Here is a 23842-nt window from a genome sequence, read left to right as displayed (position 1 = left end):
AGGCATAGGAGTCAAGATGGGCAGACCTTGGAAAGGCCTGATGTCTGGATGTTTTCCAGAGGTTTCCCAGGCATTCTCCAAGGACTGGAAGTTTCCAGGGGGTAGCCAGTGGCCTTTATTCTAGACCTGGCCACATAACAGTTTACTTGCCAGTAGAAGTACCGGCAGACTTTTCAGAGGAATTACTCAACTAAGGTATTTTCTTTTTTTTTTTTTTTTTTTGGTTGAGACAGAGTCTCACTCTGTCGCCCAGGCTATAGTGCAGTGGCCGGATCTCAGCTCACTGCAAGCTCCGCCTCCCGGGTTTACGCCATTCTCCTGCCTCAGCCTCCCAAGTAGCTGGGACTACAGGCGCCCGCACCTCGCCTGGCTAGTTTTTTTTACTTTTTTTAGTAGAGACGGGGTTTCACTGTGTTAGCCAGGATGGTCTCGATCTCCTGACCTCGTGATCCGCCTGTCTCAGCCTCCCAAAGTGCTGGGATTACAGGCTTGAGCCACCGCGCCCGGCCAGGTATTTTCAAACTCGTGTTCAGGACTAAAATTTCTGGTAATAAAGAGAACAATCTGGCCGGGCGTGGTGGCTCATGCCTGTAATCCTACCACTTACGGAGGCTGAGACAGGAGGATCACTTGAGCTCAGAAGTTTGAAACCAGCTTGGGCAACATAGTGAGATCTTGTCTCTCCTTCCTCCCTCTCTCTCTCTTTATGTGTGTGTGTGTGTGTGTGTGTGTGTGTATACACACACATATATATAAATATATATGCACACATGTATATGTGTATATATACACACATGTGTATGTATATATACACATATACACGTGTGTGTGTGTATATATATATATATATTTTTTTTTTTTTTTGATTCAGAGTCTCGCTCTGTTGCCCAGGCTGGAGTGCAGTGGCACCATCTCAGCTCACTGCAAGCTCCACCTCCCAGGTTCATGCCATTCTCCTACCTCAGCCTCCAGAGTAGCTGGGACTACAGGCACACACCACCACACCTGGCTAATTTTTTGGTACTTTTAGTAGAGACAGGGTTTCACCGTGTTAGTCAGGTAGTCAGGATGATCTCGATCTCCTGACCTCGTGATACACCCACCTCGGCCTCCCAAAGTGCTGGGATTACAGGCGTGAGCCACTGCACCCGGCCTTATATATTTTTAAAAGAGGACAATCTAATTTGAAAACACATTCACTATGAAAACACCTAAACTTTCATAAAATATAGCAAACTGCTCTTTAAATGCAATACCCAAAATAGCAATACCCGATAGTCTCAGTAACCTAGGGACTTCAGGATATCCAGAAGCCCTACTTCATCTCTATACATAAAGTGTGTCACAGACTGTTAGTGAAAAAGGACATAAAATCAGAATTTCTGAAGTCACCTTCTTTTTTTTTTTTTTTTGATACAGAGTCTCGCTCTGTCACCAGGCTGGAATGCAGTGGCGCAATCTTGGCTTACTGCAACCTCCACCTTCCAGGTTCAAGCGATTCTCCTGCCTTAGCCTCCCAGAGTAGCTGGGACTACAGGCACACACCATCATGCCCAGCTAATTTTTGTATTTTTAATAGAGGCGGGTTTCACCATGTTGGCCAGGATGATCTCAATCTCTTGACCTCATGATCCGCCCTCGTCGGCCTCTCAAAGTGCTGGGATTACAGGCGTGAGCCACTGCGCCCGGCCAAATCACCTTCTTAAGCTGATCCTTGTTACTGGTGTTGCTGATCCACATATATAAGGTCTTTGCAATCTATAATATTCCCATTCTAAAAGCAAACCAAGGCTTTCCTGTCTTCTTTCCTTAATAATTCAGTTCTAAAGCCCTTGAGATCAGTGGCCCACACAAAGAGAGTGTGCTAAGCAGGGCAGTGGCCTGGCAGAGTCAGGAGATTAGTTTCATACAGAGAGATTGAGCAAATAAGTAAATATATTGAGGATAATGAGTGTCGGGTTTCTCACTGTTGAAAGGGGGAGTTACAAGTATGAAAGGGGAGAAGCTGAATAAACCATGTAGCACTGCTTTGGAGTTGGAGGCATCAATATGCACTGTAGGTTTTCAGTATCTCTCTCTCTTTCTCTCTCTCTCTTTCTCTCTGTGTGTGTGCATATATTTTCTAGTTCTGACTATTAAAAGATACTAAAGCAGTGAGATCCCAATAGCAGCAAGTGCACCTATCACCAAAATCTTGGTTTCTAAAAATCATTCTCTATTAAAAGGAGCAGGGCTTCCTGGTTCCACAGCTGAGTCAAAGAAAGTACAGAAGGAGCTTAGAACACCTTGTTTGGCCAGAAAGTCAGGAAGCACTCAAAGTATAATGGAAATAAGTTCAAAAGGACACAGAAGCCAATTTGAATGTGCTCTCACTAGCCAAGTCTGGAACAATTAAAGTATCAAGATATATAATGGTAATAAGAGATGATAAATTCATTAAATAAAATAGGAATCCACAAGTCCATACTTAGATAGATAGATAGATAGATAGATAGATAGATAGATAGATAGATAGATAATTAAAAGGGAAAGCTCAATGTTAGCATAGCATGCAACCAGTAAGTGTAGATAGAATGATAGAATTAGAAAATCAGCTTTTGCTAACCATCATAGTAATAATTAAGGAAGAAACTTCAATGGATGCTAAAACTAGTGACTGAAAGTTTGATGAGGAATAGGACATTTATATAGTCTCAAATAAGTACTTATTAAAAACAAAGAGAAAATAAGTAACTGATGCTGGAAAAACCTGACAGATACCACCTGAATCAAGCGATCAAAGTTAACATCTTTGGCCGACTAGAGTGCAAACATGGATAAGTCCAACAACCACATCACACATAACCAGTTCTCAAAATGACACACACATAGCATCAATAAACCATGAAGATGTTCCTGAGAAACATATAGTTTGCAAAGAAGCACAAAAAGGATCTGGAGGGGGTGGGCGCAGTGGCTCACGCCTGTAGTCCCAGCATTTTGGAAGGTTGAGGCAGGCGGATCACTTGAGTTTGGGAGTTCGAGACCAGCCTGATCAACATGGAGAAACCCCGTCTCTACTAAAAATACAAAAGATTAGCTGGATGTGGTGGCACATGCCTGTAATCCCAGCTACTCGGGAGGCTGAAATAGGAGAATTGCTTGAACCTAGGAGGCAGAAGTTGTAGGGAGCTGAGATTGTGCCACTGCACTCTAGCCTGGGCAACAAGAGCAAAACTGTCTCAAAATAAATAAATTAATTAATTAAATAGGGCCTGGAGAAGAAGCAGGTCAACAATGCCCAGGCTGGGAGCATACATGCAGAGGCCATCAGGGCCCTCAGAAATCCCAAGGCAGATCCCCAAAACCACAAGTTCAATTGACTTGTCCACATTGCTCAGACCAAGTTCAGGAAGCGTGCTGGTACCCACATTGCCTGGGGTGCCCACATCACCAGTGTCTCAGACTCTGTAGGCCAAAGGCTTAGGCCCAGTCTCCATCAGCACAGGCTCCCAAAGGTTCCTCGGCCCCCATGAAGGCTCTCAAGCAGAGGCTTCCATCTGTTAATGTGAGGACAGAAGGACTGGTGTCTTCCTGGGTTGCCATCTGAATGGGCCTAGTGTCCTTTCTGTGCCATTTATAAATAAACTTCAGGCAAGAGCTGCCAAAAAATAAAAGTTAACCTCATTGATAATGGGATAAACAGAACCACGTGCCCCCTGATAAGATGCAGTAAGAACATGAATCATTTCTGCGAAATTCCTCCAAAATGCATAATCTGAATCTCTGAGAAAACATCACGCAAACCCAAATTGAAGAACATTTTCCAAAATAACGTGTATAATCTTCAAAATGTCACTGTTCTGAGAGACAAGGAAAGACTGAGGAACCGTTCCAGACTGACGGAGACTAAACAGACACGACAACTAAATGAAGTGCCTGATCCTGGACTGGATCATTTGGCTATAAAGAACATCATTCAGAGGATGGGAGGGGTGAGGGTTGAAAAATTACTTATTGGGTACAGTGTTCACTCTTTGGGGGACAGGTACACTAGAAGCCCAAATGTCACCATTATGCAATATACCATGTAACAAACCTGCATGTATACCCCTTGAATCTAAAATTTAATTATTAAAAATAAGATCATTTGGACAACTGGCTAACATTGAACAGAGTGTCCTGATCTTGATGGTTATATTGAGGGTATACGCAAGACTGTCTTTGTTTGTGGGCCATATATACTAATGTTTTTAGAGGTACAAGGAAATCATGACTGCAACTTTCTTTATCTTTCTTTCTTTCTTTCTTTCTTTCTTCTCTCTCTCTCTCTCTCTCTCTCTCTCTCTCTCTCTCTCTCTCTCTCTATCTCTATCTCTCTCTCTCTCCAGGGTCTTGCTCTGTCGCCCAGGCTGGACTGCATTGCATGATTTCAGCTCACTGCAACCTCCGCCTCCTGGATTCAAGTGATTCTCCTGCCTCAGCCTCCCGAGTAGCTGGGATTACAGGTATGCACCACCACACTTGGCTCATTTTTATATTTTTAGTAGAGACGGGGTTTCTCCATGTTGGCCAGGCTGGTCTCGAACTCCTGACCTCAGGTGATCTACCCACCTTGGCCTCCCAAAGTGCTGGGATTACAGGTGTGAGCCACCATACCAAGCCCTTACTTTCAAATTATTCAAGAACTAAAAAGTCCTTTGAATTATTATTGCAACTTCTCTGTATTTTTTATTATTTTTTTAAACCAAGGACTTCAATCAAACACACTGAGGTTAACAAGTTTTGGCCACAATTGCTAGCATGCATTCACTAACCTGGAGGTGGGCACCCACTTTGTGCCAGGCAAATGTGTCCCGGTGCCTTCCTGAGCCTGCGCTACTGACAGAAAGGATTTGAAGAATTGGACCTGGCAGCATTAATTTACTTTTTGAGGTCACGTGTCTATTGAAGTCAGAATCTACAGTACAGTGAAGACAAGCCTCTCCTTAACATTGAAGCTTCCTTACAATTAGGAGGCATGTTCGATCAAAACATGATTAATTGTTGCCAAGGACTGAAGGACTTACTGCTCCAGGATATGTCATATGGAAACATATCCATGGGTAGATCCAGGTCTTACGATGCAGGTCTATGTTCTGTGCCCCAGACTATTTACAAAAAGTATTATACAATTATGAATTTTTGGCCGGGCGCGGTGGCTCAAGCCTGTAATCCCAGCACTTTGGGAGGCCGAGACGGGCGGATCACGAGGTCAGGAGATGGAGACCATCCTGGCTAACATGGTGAAACCCCGTCTCTACTAAAAAAATACAAAAAAACAACTAGCCGGGCGAGGTGGCGGGCGCCTGTAGTCCCAGCTACTTGGGAGGCTGAGACAGGAGAATGGCGTGAACCCGGGAGGCGGAGCTTGCAGTGAGCTGAGATCTGGCGGCTGCACTCCAGCCTGGGTGACAGAGCCAGACTCCGTCTCAAAAAAAAAAAAAAAAAAAAAACTTATGAATTTTTAAAAAATCAGTACAGGACCTTGGAAGAGGGGCACACAAGCAAAGGACCGTGGAGCTCATGCTTGACTGGCTTCCCACGAAATATTCCTCTGACTGTGCACAAATCGGACGGTACCACTGCGGCTTGAGAGGCGACAAGGTCCATCACGTCCTCCATGCTGGTGTCCTTTCGTCTGTGAAAATCAAAATGCTTCTGGGACTTCTCTCTCAAGATAAATCTAAGCCTGGAGTTGGGCTGTCCCTTTAGGCACTCTCTTGGTGTCAGCAGAATGATTGGACCCAGTTTTGAAGGAGAACGTGTTCACGGGAATGCCAGAGTTCTTTTTTTGTTTGTTTGTTTTTTTTTTGAGACGGAGTCTCGCTCTGTCGCCCAGGCTACAGTACAGTGGTGCGATCTCGGCTCACTGCAAGCTCCGCCTCCCGGGTTCCCGCCATTCTCCTGCCTCAGCCTCCCGAGCAGCCGGGACTACAGGCGCCCGCCACCTCGCCCGGCCAGTTTTTTTGTATTTTCTTAGTAGAGACGGGGTTTCACCAGTGTTAGCCAGGATGGTCTCGATCTCCTGACCTCGTGATCTTCCGCCTCGGCCTCCCAAAGTGCTGGGATTACAGGCGTGAGCCACCGCGCCCGGCCCGTTTGTTTTGTTTTGAGACGAAATCTCGCTCTGTCACCCAGGCTGGAGTGCAATGGCGCAATCTTGGCTCACTGCAACCTCCACCTCCCTGTTCTTTCTTTGACTTTCATCACTTCAGTTCCAGTGGTCCATTCCTCGACCATCGTCCCTAGTGGCCTGGAGACAGCAGAGGCGGGGACCACATCTTGCTCATCCCTGTAGACCTAATACCTAGCACTGTGCCTTGCCTGTGGCTGGCACTCAATTGTTTCGATTGGCTTTAGATAATAATATCAGCAAGGATTCTGCTTACTGACTGCTTATTCTCTGCCAGGTTGCTTGCTAAATGCATCCATGGATGCAGCTGTTAAAGTGCATGTATGGGCCGGGCATGGTGGCTCACACCTGTAATCCTAGCATTTTGGGAGGCTGAGGCGGGTGGATCGCCTGAGGTCAGGAGTTTGAGACCAGCCTAGCCAATGTGGAGAAACCCCGTCTCTACTAAAAATACTATATATATATATTTATATCTGGGCATGGTGGCAGTTGCCTGTAGTCCCAGCTACTCGAGAGGCTGAGGCAGGAAAATCGCTTGAATCCAGGTTGCAGTGAGTTGAGATCCTGACATTTCAGTCCAGCCTGGGCAAATGAATGAGACTCCATCTCAAAAAAAAAAAGAATTTATGACTCAAGGGAGGGTAGAGGGCTCTGGGAGGCCTCCTACCCACAGTACATGAGACTGAGATGGCTTGTCATCTTGGATGGCACCCACTGGGCCCTTGAGGGACTGAGATCTAGCATGAGGAAGTGCATGGGGAGGGAGGCGGGGGCTTCTGCCCACAGCACACTTTGGTCAGCCGGAGGCCACTATAGGAGGCTCCAGGGAGTTATCTCTGAGATGGGCTCCCCAGAAAGGTGGGGCAGCATGGGGCACTGGATCAAGGACGGCAGGCCACAGGTGAGGGGCTCTCCAGCCATGCTGAGAGAAGGGGAGGGGACTTGCAGCATCGTGAGAAGGGTGGCCTTATGTTTTGTTTTGTCTTGTGACAGGGTCTTGCTGTCTCCCAGGCTGGAGTGCAGTGAGTGGCATGATCTCTGTTCACTGCAGCCTCAACCTCCCGAGTTCAAGCCATCCTCCCACCTCCATCCTCCACATAGCTGAGACTACAGGTGTGCACCATCACACCCAGGTAATTTTTATTTTTTATGGAGGCAGGTTTTCACTATGTTGCCCAGGCTGGTTTTGAACTCCTGGGCTCAAGCGATCCTCCAGCCTTGGCCTCCCAAAGTGCTGGGATTCCAGGTGGGAACCTCCACACCCAGTGCAGCCTTGTGTTTCTTCACCTCTCAACTGGGAAGCATCTCTGCACGCTGGCTAAATACTGCAAAGAGCAGACAGAGAAAGAGAGCAGCATTTATATACTAATAATGGCCACATTAAAAACATGGTTTCAGGCCAAGCCCGGAGGCTTACATCTGTAATCCCAACACTTTGGGAGGCCAAGGCGGGAGGATCACCTGAGGCCAGGAGTTCGAGACCAGACTGGCCAACACGGCAAAACCTCATCTCTACTAAAAATACAAAAACTAGCTGGACGTGGTGGTGCGCACCTGTAATCCCAGCTACTCAGGAGGCTGTGGCAGGAAAATTGCTTGAACCCAGGAGGTGGAGGTTGCAGTGAGCTGAGATCGTGCCACTGCACTCCAACTTGGGCAACAGAGTGAGACTCCGTCTCAAAAATAATAAATAAATAAATAAAAATAAAAATTCATGGTTTCATGTACAAATCAATGAAAAAAAAAAAAACCACAAAGCATTGCATTGGCCTGAAGATTGTTTGCTCTGCCTTGTTAAAGGGAAGAGGAAGAGAGAAAAAAATAGGGATTAAAAAGTGCTGGCAACTTTGGAAAATAAATCACTGCTGTTTAGATTCTTGCCCTGTAATCAACATTCCCAGTTGCTCTTCCAGAGGTCTGGCCCAGCCGGTGCTCAGCACTGCCTGACACCTCCTACCTTCTGGCTGGTTTATCTTGCAAAGGGAATATTTGAAAAATATGACACCCTCTTCTGCAAATGCTCAGCGATTCTATTCAGCACAGCTCTTGGCTCTCATGGAGGGCTGGGGCGGGACACAGGCATTAGAACACCTTACACTAGGAAGTCCCTGTACTGAATCTGGCTACATCTCAGGTTAGATCATGTCCTGATGTCCTTTGGCTAAAATAGAGAGCCTGATGGACTGTGACATTTCAGTGTAAAGACGAGACTTGTTTCAAATATTTCAAATAACTTTTTCTACCCAATATATTCGTCTTAAATACTCCGAATCAAGTTCTTCTAGGCCCCAGAGAATGAGGCCTTGCCGCCCTCTGGTCAAGGCAGGTCCAATTCTCCTGTCCCTCTCAGTGTCACCACTGCCCTGCCCCCTCAGGGCCATGAAGAGGGAGAAGAGAGCCCCTCCAGCCACCAGGAGCCTTCTGTTCTGGAGTATGTTAGCCCAGGGCTCAGAAGTAAACAAGAAGGCCAGGCACGGTGGCTCAGGCCTGTAATCCCAGCACTTTGGGAGGCCGAGGCGGGTTGATCACCTGGGATCAGGAGTTCCAGAGCAGCCTGGCCAACATGGTGAAACTCCGTCTCTACTAAAAATATAAAAGTTAGCTGGGTGTGGTGGCACACGCCTGTAATCCCAGCTGCTCAGGCGGCTGATGCAGGAGAATTGCAGGAGGCAGAGGCTGCAGTGAGCGGAGATCACGCCACTGCACTCCAGTCTGGGCAAGAGAGGGAGACGCCGTCTCAAAAAAAGAGAAAAAAGAAGTCAACAGGAGGGCCAGGCGCGGTGGTGCAGGCCTGTAATCCCAGCACTTTGGGAGGCTGAAGCGGGTGGATCACCTGAGGTCAGGAGTTCCAGACCTGCTTGACTAATATGGTGAAACCCCATCTCTACTAAATACAAAAAGTTATCTGGGGCCGGGTGCGGTGGCTCAAGCCTGTAATCCCAGCACTTTGGGAGGCCAAGACGGGCGGATCACGAGGTCAGGAGATCGAGACCATCCTGGCTAACACGGTGAAACCCCGTCTCTACTAAAAAATACAAAAAAAAATAGCTGGGCGAGGTGGCGGGCGCCTATAGTCCCAGCTACTCGGGAGGCTGAGGCAGGAGACTGGGGTAAACCCGGGAGGCGGAGCTTGCAGTGAGCTGAGATCCGGCCACTGCACTCCAGCCTGGGCGACAGAGCGAGACTCCATCTCAAAAAAAAAAAAAAAAAAAAAGTTATCTGGGCATGGTGGCACATACCTGTAATCCCAGCTACTTGGGAGGCTGAGGCAGGAGAATCACTTGAACCTGGGAGGCGGAGGTTGCAGTGAGCCAAGATCGCACCATTGTACTCCAGCCTGGGCAAAAAGAGCGAAACTCCATCTCAAAAAAAAAAAAAACAAAAAAAAAAAGCTTCAGCTGATAATAAGAACAACCATAATATGAACAAATATTCTACCGCTTATGCTGCCCCAGGCCCTACGCTAAGCACTTTATATGTCACCTCATTTAATCTTCACACTACTCCTGTAGGATTAGTATTACTATGCCCACCTTTCAGAGAAGACTAAATGTCAGTGAACCTCCCAGCAAGGCAGAATCCAGTTTTCAAGCTCTGAACTTTCCAACTCCTCCAATGGTCCCTGGCCTCGAATGGGGGACAGTGACCACACACGATGGGAGTTTGTCAGGTCACTTGTGGCCCCACAAGGTCGATCTGGGGTATCTTTATTCTCCTCCCCACGCAATCTTACCACCAGGACCCATCTCAGTGCCCTCACCCCAGGAAGCCTCCTCCCTCCAACTGTACCAGAATCCACCGACCAACTCCCCACCACCAAGTCCTGTCTGGTACTCTCAGTATTCAAAGTGTGGCCCACAGAGCAGCAGCCTGGGCACTGCATGGTGGGGAAGGCAGACTCTCCGCTCCTTCCCCAAATGCACATTTTGACAAGACCCCAGGTGGCCCCAGTGTACCTAGGGGCTCTATCGTTTGTTTCTTCCTGTTGTTAAAGGAAAAGAAAAACTCTCGGGACCCCAATTTTTTCTCGGCAACAGGAAAAAATTAAGCTAGAAGCTGAGTCATGCAAGAAGTTGCCTTTCTGTTTGTGCCTAAGCAGGTAGCTACAGATAAAAGGCTAAATATCCCCACAGGCAGCTACTCTATGTTCACCTTATGTAAAGCACCGATTTACAGACTGCTAGAGGAAACATAAATGATTGTTCCTCTTCCTGCTCCCTTTCCCTTGCAACAAATAGATTCCCATGCCCTTCCTCTTTCCTCTCCAGCCCACTTTTCCCCTCTAAACATTGAGGCCCTCAACATCATCTTTGGAGAACGGCACAGACCACAGACTGTTTCTGTGATTCCGTGTTTCTTACTTCCTGGCCTGTCCTTAACCTTAGCAAAATAAACTTCTCAGTTGATTGAGATCTGTCTCAGATACTTTTTGGTTTACACTGTACAACTGAGCACTTAACGATCATTGGTTTCCTACAGTCCTTGAGCTGTTTGTTAGGCAGCCCCTTTGTCTTTCTGGACAGATTCTAAGTGGAACGTTCATTTGCCCAAACCACCCAAAACTGTCTGAACTGCCTACTGATTCGAGTATAGAGTAGAGCTGATGATCTGGAGTCCTTGCCCCTAGCATGATTCATCAGAGGCCCCTTCGAATGGTAGCGGAACTGTCACTATTATCCCAATGGCTCCACAGCCTCTCAGACTCCAACTTCCCTGCCCTTTGCTTGTGTCCTAAGGTTGCATAAAGGAACACTTGTTTAAGAACACCTGTTCAGGCCGGGCGCAGTGGCTCACGCCTGTAATCCCAGCACTTTGGGAGGCCGAGACGGGTGGATCACAAGATCAGGAGATCGAGACCATCTTGGCTAACACGGTGAAACCCCGTCTCTACTAAAAATACAAAAAATTAGCCGGGTGCGGTGGCGGGCACCTGTAGTCCCAGCAGCTCTGGAGGCTGAGGCAGGAGAATGGCGTGAACCCCGGAAGTGGAGCTTGCAGTGAGCTGAGATCGCGCCACTGCACTCCAGCCTGGGTGGCAGAGCGAGACTCCGTCTCAAAAAAAAAAAAAAAAAAAAGAACACCTGTTCAAGGTCTTCAGGGAAGACCTTGCCGGGAGGTTCATTAAAGAAGTGACACTTTGATTTGTTATGCTGAAAGAACCCAGCCCCAACTCTGGAATTCTCCCCTAGGGCTGCCTCTCTGGCCCCACAGCTCAGGTATCCCAAGTGCACCCAACGCTCAGTGCATTCTTGGCGGTACAGCCCCGCCAAGTCAAAGGGGAAGGCACCTCCTGCAGGCTCTGGAATTTCAGAGCCCTGTCTGTAAAAGACTCTATAGGAATCCTGTGGTCTCTGCCAGGCTACTGCCAAGTCCCCAGACATTGTACTTCTCCTATGACCTTTTAAGCAGCTCTCTGTCTTCTTAATCATCCATTTAACATGTGCATCGACCCTCAAAGAAAAACTACATATTTACTCTTTCTCACTTCCTGTGAGAAGGGTGGAGCCCTCCACTGCCTGCTCGGCTGCAGTTTCTGTGACTCACTGTGGGAGGGGCCTTTCATTGGGCAGGGAAGGGATTTGCCGTCTTTGGAATGCAGGTGTGGGCTGCGCCTCCAGAAGAGCTTGCTGATAAAGGAGAGTTGTGGGAAGGCAAACCTGTTAAGTAACAGCACGTCGTGGTGGGTGTGTGTGCATGGTACGTGTGCATGTGTGTGTGTGGTATGGGGGAGGGTGCGTAGTGTTCACGGGATGTTGGAGGGGTATGTGTGTGGTACATGGTGTGTGCATAGTGTGTGGTGTGTGTATGGTGTACCGTGTGTGTGCATGGTGTGCAGTGTGTGTGCGGAGGTGTGTATATGTGTAAAGTATATGTGTGTGGCATATGGTGTGTGAATGTGTAGGTTGTACTGTGTGTGTACATGGTGTGTGGTGTGTGTTTGTGTGTGTGTGGTGGGGGTGTATGGGGTGCATGTGGTATCTCTGTGTGTGCGGTGTGTGTGACATATGAGGGTGTATGGGTGTGTGTGTGTGATGAGGGGTCAGTGTGGTATGAGAGTGCATGCATATGTGCTATGTGGTGTGGGGTTGTGTGTAGTGAGTGAGGCATATGGTGTGTGCCTGCTCCTCCTTCAGTCCCTTGGAAGAAAGGGCCTTCTGTGTTCTAGCAGCCTTTGGCAGGGCCAGAGTGCCAGAACATTCTCTCTGTAATGAGTGTCTGCTAGTCTACTTGGGTGCACCCCCAGGCTTGCCCTTGCAGAGAATGTACCTCCTTATGGTGGGTGCAGTTGGCGTCAGAGTGTTTTGCCCCATTCTCCAAGGCCAGTCCCAAGCTTTCAGGGTGTAGGTCTGGAGGTGGCCTCAAGTCAAGACAGGGAGGCCAGCCTCAGCCTCAGCATGGCCCCAGCTCAAGGACAAGGGAGTCCTGGGGCTGGGCCGGGCATCTGCACTCACTTACATGTGCAAGACCCTTGAACCTTGGTCCATGTCCAGACCAGACCAGTACAACATCAAGGAGAGTGCAAACGCCAGAATTTCCTTTCCCTTCTCTGTTTGAGAGCTGGTGTTGTAGTAGGGTTAGGAGTGAATTCTGGAACTAGTCTTCTGCTTCCCATCTCAGTAGATCCAGAGTCTTGAGGCAAGCTAACCTCCGCATGCCTCAGTTTTGTTTCCCATAAAGGGGAACAATAGTAGCATCCGCTTCATAGTGTAGTTGTGAGGATTAAAAAGATTAGTTCATGGAAGGGGCTATGAATAGTAGCTGGCATACAGCAAGCTAACCATTATTCTTTGGGAACATTAATCAATGTCCTAGAGTGTGACAGGGATGGGATAAGGGAGGCATTTTAATTCTCCAAAACCTAGGAGACAAAGTTCATCCAAAGATTTTTCTATACTGTTGAAAATAAAAACACCCCCAGGACGCTTCTTCCTGTTCTTGGGGGGTACTTTTTTTTTTTTGAGACGGAGTTTCACTCTTGTTGCCCAGGCTGGAGTGCAATGGCACGATCTCGGCTCACTGCAACCTCTGCCTCCTGGGTTCAAGCAATTCTCCCGCCTCAGCCTCCTAAGTAACTGGGATTACAACTGCCTGCCACCACACCCGGCTAATTTTGTATTTTTAGTACAGACGGGGTTTCTCCATGTTGGTCAAGCTGATCTCAAACTCCCGACCTCAGGTGATCCGCCTGCCTCAGCCTCCCTGGGATTACAGGTGTGAGCCACTGCACCCAGCTTGGGGAGTACATTTTTAGATGGCCTGTTAGCAAAGCTCTAATGCTGCTTAAGGAGAAGACATTACTTGAGGGAAAAATAGTAAACCTATGGGCCAGTATTCAGGCCTAAGTATTTTCCATTTTTAGAATTAACTCCATGGTCTCTAAAATATAAAAGAATATCAGTCCGGGCGCAGTGGCTCATGCCTGTAATCCCAGCACTTAGGGAGGCCGAGGCAGGTGAATCACTTGAGGTCAGGAGTTCGAGATCAGCCTGGCCAACATGATGAAACCTCATCTCCTACTAAAAATACAGAAATTAGCAGGGCATGGTGGCAGACACCTGTAATACCAGCTACTCGGGAGGCTGAGGCAGGAGAATCGCTTGAACCCGAGAGGCAGGGGAGGCAGAGGTTGCTGTGAGCTGAGATCACTCTACTGCCCTCCAGCCTGGGAGACAGAGCGAGATTCCATCTCAAAAACAAAATAATAAATAAATAAATCCATGTCACTGGAAAATGCAATACTATATTAATCACTTGTGCATCCATTCATTCATTTATTCAACAACCATTCATTTATTAATATGAATTATATTCCAAGTTTTACGTTAGATTGGTATTAAGGCTGTAAGAATGCAAGAGATATATGGCCCTGTCTTAATGTGACCATAAGCAGTCTACAACATTTTACATTATAATAGGGTCAATAAAAGAAGAAATATAGAAGATACCATAACATATTTACATCAGGATTTGTTAACTAGTTTGAAATTATAAAAGCAAATCTTCTTACATCCCCAAACACAAACATGCTATCTGTTGAGAAGTTCGGAAGCACATTCATAACTCAGTTGGGGGTAATTTAGAGGTTTACAGTCAGACAAGTCAAACAATAGAAGTCATTTGAGAAAAGGAAAAAACCATATGTCCTCAGGCAAATGATTTCTAGAGGTGGCAATGTAAAACAAAAGAATTCAAAACTAGAATAGCATTCCCTTTCATAAGCACTGTTTACTATAATACCACGTATTCACGTAAACTCAATGGGTACCTCTTGTACCAAGAAAATCTACTGCTTTCGTTAAACAAAAAGAACACTCTAGTTCTTTAGAGGAAAGGAATTGTTGTCACATAAAACCTATTGCCTAGCAACAAAACAGCAACTCATCACCCCTTTCTTCCAGCCATAGACACACCCTCACCCTCTTGCCTGCTCATTCCTCTTGACTCCAGAATTCTTTTAATAGTATCTGTGGTTGGAATAACTGAATTTTAAGTTTTAAACACCAGTCAATATAAAGTCCTGCCAAGTGCTAAGCATTTAATCCTATAGTCACAGCCTCTGAATTGGCCATATTATAAAACAAGAAAACCATGGGGCTGGGTTTCCTTTCCTCTTCTTTTTCCAATCCTGAAAACATCGCAGGCAGTGTCCCGAGACACTGTCTCCACCAGGAGCACCGGATGGTCCTTCTCCGGCTTTCATGCTTAGTGTGAAGATGGAATCATGCAACACAGCACTTCTTTTCAGAGTCTAAACCCATTGTAAAAACCCACGTCCGTTTCAATGCCAGATTCATTTCATTGCCTATTGCTAAGCCAAAATGAGCAACTCAGTCTCACTTTCAAATGTTATGTCTAACAGAACCATTGGCCGCGATGTTTGGAAGTGAGTTGCTAACCAACATTCTATAGAACAGTGTATTCAGTGATATGACTCACAGATAAATTACTTCACCCTCGTGGACCTCAAACTGGGTGCGCCACTTGCTGTAGATTGACTCAGTGCTTAACCCTTCCGAGTACGGGGAAATTCTCACCAGTCTTCTTTCTCCACAAAGTCTCAAACATTTCTGAGTGGTGGCAAGGGTGTTTATAGAAGGCAGAAACACAGAAAACGGCAGGACATAGGGGACTGCTGCCTCTTAGAGTATGATTTGCTGTTCCTCAATACTGTATGTTTCAACCGTCAACAGGGGCAGTGATTCTAGGGAAATGCAAATTTCACCTGTTCCACAATTAGACATAAAAACAGGAATAACTCTTTCATCTCTAGTGATATGGGCAGATTTACACTCTAGAGTTCAATATTCCGTGAGATTAAACACTTCATCCTGTCCCGTGTGCCACCTTTTTGGAAACAGGCTTTAAAAGTGAGTTTCTCTTTGTCAGCATTCCAAGGTCTCAAACCCCTAATGCCAGCTGAAGGCCTGAATAGGAAGGAGAGGTCTGTGTACTCTACTCTGAGTATGTTCTGCCTAAATGTTTGTATGTATTCTCTTGCACAAATGAACAGGGACCTCACTGTGACGTTAGTGTGAATATTCAGTGGCAGTCATCAAGGACAGATTCCACATTCTCCCATTTCTTTGTGATTTGATGATCTCTCTTTTTTTTTTTTCTTTTTTTGAGACAGAGTCTCGCTCTATCGCCCAGGCTGGAGTGCAGTGGCAAGATCTTGGCTCACTGCAAGCTCCGCCTCCTGGGTTCACACAATTCTCCTGCCTCAGCCTCCCGCGAAGCTGGGACTACAGGTGCCCGCCACCACGCCCGGCTAATTTTTTTTTTTTTTTGTATTTTTAGTAGAGACGGAGTTTCATCGTGTTAGCCAGGATGGTCTCGATCTCCCGACCTCGTGATCTGCCCGCCTCGGCCTCCCAAAGTGCTGGGATTACAGGTGTGAGTCTCGCTCTGTCGCCCAGGCTGGAGTGCAGTGGCGAGATCTCGACTCGCTGTAAGCTCCGCCTCCCTGGTTCAGGCCATTCTCCTGCCTCAGCCTCCTGAGTAGCTGGGACTACAGGTGCCCGCCAACACACCCGGCTAATTTTTTTTTTTTTTTTTTTTGTATTTTTAGTAGAGACAAGGTTTCACCGTGTTAGCCAGAATGGTCTTGATCTCCTGACCTCGTGATCCGCCCACCTGGGCTTCCCAAAGTGCTGGGATTACAGGCGTGAGCCACTGCGCCCAGCCAGCATGGCATAGTCTTAATACTGTTAATAAAGGGGTTATGATTTCTGCAAGAATTAAGAAGAACCTAGAGTCAGAAGCCGACCCGAGAAACTAGAAAAGTTGTTTTAAGAGATACCTTCACTTCATCACCTAAGCCCCCAGATGTGTTGACTGTGCCCCAGACCCCACCGTGAAGTGAGGCTTTTCCTCCTGGAACATGTTCTCAGGCCAGCACAGAGGTCCTCGGGGTGGAAGGGCATTGCCTTGGAGACACCTTGACTCTTTATTCTTCCTTCTGGATGACCTCAGGCAAGTTTCTTCAGGTCTCTTACTCTCAGGTTTCTTTTCTATAAAAATTAAGATCGTAACAGTCCCTATCTCTATTTGTACAGGTTAAGTAAATAACGCTGATAACATTCTTAGTGCCGTGTCTGACATGTGGTAAGTGCTTAGGAAACATTGGTCGTGATTAATAAGAAGTGACACAGCCGAGCGCGGTGGCTCACGCCTGTAATCCCAGCACTTTGGGAGGCCAAGGCGGGCAGATCACGAGGTCAGGAGTGCAAGACCAGCCTGGCCAAGATAGTGAAACCCCGTCTCTATTAAAAAATACAAAAATTAGCCGGGTGTGGTGGCGGGCGCCTGTAATCCCAACTACTCAGGAGGCTGAGGCAGAAGAATTGCTTGGACCTGGGCGGCAGAGGTTGCAGTGAGCCGAGATTGCTCCCCTGCACTCCAGCCTGGGCGACAGAGTGAGACTCCATCTCAAAAAATAATACTAATCATTTAAAAAAAAGAAGCGAACCATGGTTTGGAATTATTGAGTGAAACCTGGGCTTTGAGAATAGGAGTGCTAGCCAGTTTGGATTGTGTGTTAGTTTACTCAGGCTGTCATAACACAATTCCACAGACTGGGTGGCTGAAACAACAGAAATTGATGTTCTCATCACTCTGTCAAATAGAAGTCTGAAATTAAGGTGTCGGCAAGGTTGGTTTCTTTTGAGGTCTCTCACTTCCGCTTGCAGATGACCGTCTTCCGCCTGTGTCTTCACATGCCTGCACCGGTCTGTCCAGATTTCCTCTTCTAAACACACAAGCCATATTGGATTAGAGCACAACTAATGACCTAATTTTAATTTAATTACCTGTTTAAACACCCTATTTCCACATACAGTCACATTCCTAGGTACTGGGGAAGTTAGGATTTCAACAGAGGATTTTTTTTTTTTTTTTTTTTGGTGGGAAACACAATTCAACCTCTGAGAGTTCGGAAAATCTATCTACTTAGCTCGGGCCTTTTCCAGAAAATGAGATGGGGCCAGGCGCAGTGGCTCACACCTGTAATCCCAGCACTTTGGGAGGCTGAGGCGGGCGGATCACCTGAGGTCAGGAGTTCAAGACGAGCCTGGACAACATGGTGAAACCCTGTCTCTACTAAAAATACAAAATTAGCTTGGGTGTGGTGGTGCATGCCTGTAATCCCAGCTACTCAGGAGGCTGAGGCAGGAGAATTGCTTGAACCAGAGAAGCAGAGGTTGCAGTGAGCTGAGATAGCGCCATTGCACTCCAGCCTGGGCAACAGAGTGAAATTCTATCTGGAAAAAAAAAAAAAGGAAAGAAAGAAAATGAGACGGGCTTTGAAGAGGTCAGGTAAAGGCATGCTCTACGCCCTGCCCTATCCAGCACTAACTCCACTCAAGCTTGGCCCACGAGGGGGCCCGCTGGCTGCTAGCACAGGCTGCCACATTGAAAGGGCTTCTTCTAACACCACCCAGCTACAAAAAATGCACAGCCCCACGGGTTATGTGCTAAATGTTATCTCCTCAAATTCCTATGTTGAAATCCTAACACCCAATACTTCAGAATGTGACCTTATTTGGATTGGGATAGGGTCTATACAGAGGCAGTCAAGCTTAAAATGAGGTCAGTAGAGTGGGCTCTAATCCAAAACGGCTGGTGTCATAAAAGGGGAAATGTGGGCCCAGAAACATACATAGAGGAAGAGAATGAGAAGATAATGAAAGAACAGCCATCTACGGGGCAGAGAGGCCTGAGACAGATCCTTCCCTCAGATTGCAAGAGGAACCAGCCCCATCCACACCTCTATCTTCTTGTTTAAAAAAAAACAGAGACAGAGTCTAGCTATGTTTTCCTGGCTGGTCTCAAACTCCTGGCCTCAAGTGATTCTCCCTCCTTGGCCTCCCAAAGTGCTGGGATTATAGGTGTGAGCCACTGCACCCAGCAGATCCCAGGCTTCTACCTCCTAGAAGATGAGAAAATACATTTCTATTGTTTCAACCACCTGGTCTGTGGTACTTTGTTATGGTGGCCCTAGCAAACAAACACACCATGCTTTCGTCATGTATTTGACAACCATTTAATCAGTTTATCTGGTATGTTGGGCCTGAAGACACAATGAATAATAATATACATTTCCTGTCTTTAAGAAGCTTGTAGGCTTTGTGGAAGAACAATTACATTTAAAAAATCATTTGGGTTCAATGTGGCTGGCATTCCATCTTCTTATAAGTTGGGAAATACATTTTCAGCTTTTATTTTAATTTTGCAGCAAAACACTGACTTTTGCTAAGAAGGAGCCACTTTTTGTGGGATTGGGGGACATTAGGCCTCCCTCAAGCCTCCTGTCCAAGTCACCTAGCATCCAATTCAATTGCCCCCTAATATTTCCTCTGCACAGGATCAGAGCATCTTGGGGAAGGCAAATCGGATCTTACCACAGCTCAACCCATCTCCTCTCTGGCTTAAAGCACTTCAGTGACTTTCCATTTTCCAAGGATAAGTCACATTCCATGAACCCTATGCACTGGCATGGTCTCCAGCCTCTGCCCCACTGGTTTTGCTTCCCACCCCAGAAACTTTGGCTTCTCTTGTGCCTGCATCGCTCTTCCCTCCTCTGTTGACCTGGTTCATCTACCATCCTCCAGATCTTAGTTTATTCATCATTTCTTCTAGGGAGCTTCCCTTGAGGACCCAGCTTAAAGCAAATCTCCCTTATAATAACTCTAGCACCATGTACAACAAATACATCTTCTTATCACAGCTGAAATGTTTTGACTATTTATGTATTGGTTTGATAACTCTAAGCTCTACAATGGCATGTCTGTATTCATACACTAAAATATCCTTAGTGCTTGGACACATGGTGAGAACTTGATAAATATTGATTAAGTGAATCAATGAGTAAATGAGTGAATGGGTCAATACTGATCCTTAGAATTTCCACCTGGGGAAGCAGTTAAGTATTTGAAAACCTAGGCCCAGGTGTAGTGGCTCACGCCTGTCGTCCCTGACTTTGGGAGGCTGAAGCGGGTGGATCACTTGAGCGTTCAAAACCAGCTTGGGCAACATGGAGTAGAATAAGTAGAGTAAGTCCCTGTCTCTACTAAAAATACAAAAGAATTAGCCAGGCATGATGGTGCATAGCTGCAGTCCCAGCTACCTGGGGAGGCAGAGGAGGGAGGATCATTTGAGCCCAGGAGGTCGAGGCTGCAGTGAGCTAAGATTGTGCTGCTGCATTCCAACCTGGGCGACAGATGGAGACCCTGTCTAAATAAACAAATAAATAAACAACAACAAGAAAACAAAACCAGAAAAGAAAACCAGTAAAGTATTAGTGAATACAGGAAAGTGAATACACATTTGAGTGCTATTGTGCCAACAAATTTTTTGCAAAGTTATTTGTCATTGAGAAGCTTATTTTATCTGTGAAAATTAAATTTCTCCTATCACACTTTCAATATATTTCTCAAATATTTACTTAACATTCTATTCACTACAAAATCTCTCATTCCACTTTCAGAGATTTTTTTTTTTTTTTTCCAGAGACAGGGTCTCGCTCTGTCACCTAGGCTGGTGTGCAGTAGTGTGATCATAGCTCACTGCAGCCTTGAATTCCTGGGTTCAAGTAATCTTCCCTCCTCAGCCTCCCATAGAAAATTTTTAAGTAACTCTAATGTATTTTTTTTTAAATAACTGAACACCAGTTGACTCTTGACAAACTACCAGCTTTCATTGCTGTACTAAGAATTTGCTAGACCTTCTGGATTTAATTGAATATTGAATGAGTTTTAAGGAACTGTAGGGCAAAGGTGCCCCTGCTTCATAGTTGATCTACGAAATGTTTAATGGGTTGTACTAGTGTGCAGAGGATTATAAGTCCAGAGACCCAGCCCCGCAGGAGGTCATAATCCACCACGGTGCATATAAATGTAAACAAACATTACAGTGCAGCAAGATATGTGCTACCAGCGGAATGTGCAAAACGCTATCACCTTCACACAGCCCACGGAAAATATAAGGATTCTCTTACACCATGACTCCAACTCTCCACATTTCAATATGTGTTATGATTTGAGGAGGAAATATATTGAATAGTACAAGACTTAATTGCCTTGATAGTCCACTAACAGAACAATTAATTTCATAGTTGTCCTTCTTTACCTTTTAGAAAGAGGGAGCTAACATGTTTCCTTATGTTGTTAGCGTCTGTAAAAAAAATCAGTTCCTCTCTTCTTGTCATCACTTTGTCCTTGTCTCCGTCTTCTGTTCACCACTGCCTCCCTGCAATGTATCATTATTTTTTAACTTTGTGGTTGGTCTTTTGGCACTGGGCTCCCTAAGGGAGATGAATTAATATTTCCTAAATCCCCTGACTTTTGCATGAATTCTTGATCTCTGGCTTTTATAGAAATAGAAAATAAGCCATTGAAGAGTTTGGAGTAAATGGGGAAGTCAGAATCCTAATTTACAGGCTCAACCTTTCACTTAGGTTTGAGGTGTACGTAATGAAGCTCTCTACAAACGATGTGGAAATTGAAACAGGAAATGAAAATGTTACCCATTTAGTGCAAATGCTCTGTTAGCCACAAGCATAATTTATCATTAAGTGCTTCTTTTCTAATGCTACTGGGTATAATTGTTGTGTTGAGTCAAAATTTTTTCAGCTAATATACTTTTTAATCCATAAGCCCCAATTAGGTTTTGAAAATATTGACAAGTATAGCTATTATAAAGTATCTGCATTCATGATTTACAGAAAGTAGAGTTTCTTTTTCCTTTTTTTTTTTTTTTGAGACAGGGTCTCACTCTGTCACCCAGGCTGGAGTGCTGTGGTGTGATCTCGGCTCCCTGCAGCCTCTACCTGCCAGGCTCAAGTGATCCTCCCACCCCAGCCTCCCGAGTGGTGGAGACTATAGGCACACACCACCAAACCTGGCTAATTTTTGTATTTTTCGTAGAGATGGGATCTCTCTGTGTTGCCCAGGATGGTCTTGAACTCCTGGGCTCAAGTGATCCTCTTGCCTTGGCCTCCCAAAGTGCTGGGATTACAGGCATGAACCACCGCACCCAGCCAAAAGTGGAGTTTCTTGTTATGTAATTAGCAAACAAAAGATGTTCCTTCTAGCAGTAGAGGCAGCTATGCCTCTGCCTGGTGACCTAGGTGACCTGCAGGTGAGAGGAGAGCCTCTTTCCTTACTAGGTCTCTGTTTCCTGGACCTCAGCAAGACTGTTTAGCCAATCACATGTAGAGTTATGTGATAAGCCAAATGGTCGTTCATTCACTCATCCAATCATTCATTCATTCAGCTAATATTTATTGAGTGCCTTCAGTGTGCCAGGTAAAGTGGGTGCCCATAGATTGTACGTTCTAACAAGCAAAAAGACCATAAATGTATGAACAAATTGCTATGTACTCTAACGTTGGGTAGAATTAAGTATTTTGAAGACGTTGGAGCAGAAGAAAGGGTTGGAGTTGATGAGAGCACTGTTTCAAATAAGGTGAACAAGGAAGGCTTTCTGAGGAAGCCGCATTTAACAGATCCCTGAAGGAATTGAGAGAGAAGCCATTACCCCAGGGGAAGCGTGTCCCAACAGGGGGAGGAGCAAATGCCAAGGCACTAAGATGAGGGTATGTCCAAGATTCAATGTCTGGACACTTTTTCTTTCGTATCTTAATTGAATTGAAACCACCTTCGAAAAGATTGAAACAATGAGAAAATTATGACAGTGCAAGAGATCTGTTGATCTAACCAACTCCATCTTGCCTTTAACTTCCAAACTGCCTTTGGTCATTCCCGGGTTTGGGTCAAGCTGACAAATTTAGTTTATGGTTTAAATGATAATCCCTTCCCCAAAACTAAACCACCCTTGTAAAAGTAACCACCAGCTTAGGAGGATGAGAGGGGCCTGAACTCTACTAAAATGTAAGCATAGTTAAATGACTACCAGCCGCCCTTGCTGCCACCAGCATGGAGACTTTGTACCGAGTCCCATTCTTAGTGCTCGAATGTCCCAACCTGAAGCTGAAGAAGCCGCCCTGGCTGCATGTGGCATTGGCCATGATTGTGTATGCTCTAGTGGTGGTGTCTTACTTCCTGGTCACTGGAGGAATAATTTATGATGTTATTGTTGAACCTCCAAGTGTTGGCTCTATGAACGATGAACACGGGCATCAGAGCCCAGTAGCTTTCTTGGCCTACAGAGTAAATGAACAATATATTATGCAAGGACTTGCATCCAGCTTCCTGTTTACAATGGGAGGTTTAGGTTTCATATTCCTGGACCGATCAAATGCACCAAATATCCCAAAACTCAGTAGATTTCTTCTTCTATTCGTTGGATTCATTTGTGTCCTATTGAGTTTTTTCATGGCTAGGGTATTCATGAGAATGAAACTGCCAGGCTATCTGATGGGTTAGAGTGCCTTTGAGAAGAACTCAGTGGATACTGGATTTGCTCCTGTCAATGAAGTTTAAAGGCTGTCCAATTCTCTAATATGAGATGTGGAAAAGAATGAAGAGCAGCAGTAAAAGAAAGACCTAGTGAAAAAACAGGAAGTGTGTTGAAGCTTGGACTAGAATTCCTTCTTGGTATTAAAGAGACAAGTTTATTACAGTCTTTTTTTTTTTTTTTCCTGCTGACCTATTGCTGTATCAACGATGTTGAGTAGCATTTTCTTCTTAGTTTTTAGTTTCTTAAAGAAAAGATGCTCCATACTTACAACTATAATATCAAATAAAGGGATTATTTTTTACAACCCCCTTAACACTTTTTGGAGATGATATTTCTGATGTTCAGAAATTAACATAAAATCAAGAAGCAAGATTCCATAAGCTGAGAACTCTGGACAGCTGATCAGGTTTACCTATGGTGCTTTAACTTTAACTAGAGTGTGTGATGGTAGGTTATTTCAGATATGTATGTAAGATTGCTTCCTGAACAATAAGATGTATGAAAGGAGCAGAAATAAATACTTTTTCTAATTTAAAAAAAAAAAAATGACTCCCAGCCTTTATTCCGGAGGTCACAAGATCTGCAACTTCCCTATTACTCCTATAAATGACATCACTATTATAGAACCTGAGACTGGTCTTTTGAGATGTCTTTTCAGGCTTTTGCATTGCTGACTACCAGATGGCCCCAGCCAGACCAGCAACTCCTCTGGGGGTCCACCCTGAAGTGGACTTAGCACAAGAGGGCCGTTCTCCACTTCCCTGTGATTGC

The 23842-nt window shown here is 45.6% G+C and overlaps 1 pseudogene; it reads left to right on the top strand.

Annotated features, from left to right (window-relative positions):
* Positions 1–22575: 22575 nt before the first annotated feature.
* Positions 22576–23037, top strand: LOC104676651 (annotated as a pseudogene).
* The last annotated feature ends 805 nt before the right edge of the window (positions 23038–23842 follow it).

This window comes from Rhinopithecus roxellana, chromosome 4 (assembly GCF_007565055.1).
Source record: "Rhinopithecus roxellana isolate Shanxi Qingling chromosome 4, ASM756505v1, whole genome shotgun sequence".
Classification (NCBI taxonomy): domain Eukaryota; kingdom Metazoa; phylum Chordata; class Mammalia; order Primates; family Cercopithecidae; genus Rhinopithecus; species Rhinopithecus roxellana.
The sequence above is the reverse complement of the archived record's forward strand: the minus strand, read 5'-3'. Positions and strand labels throughout refer to the sequence as shown.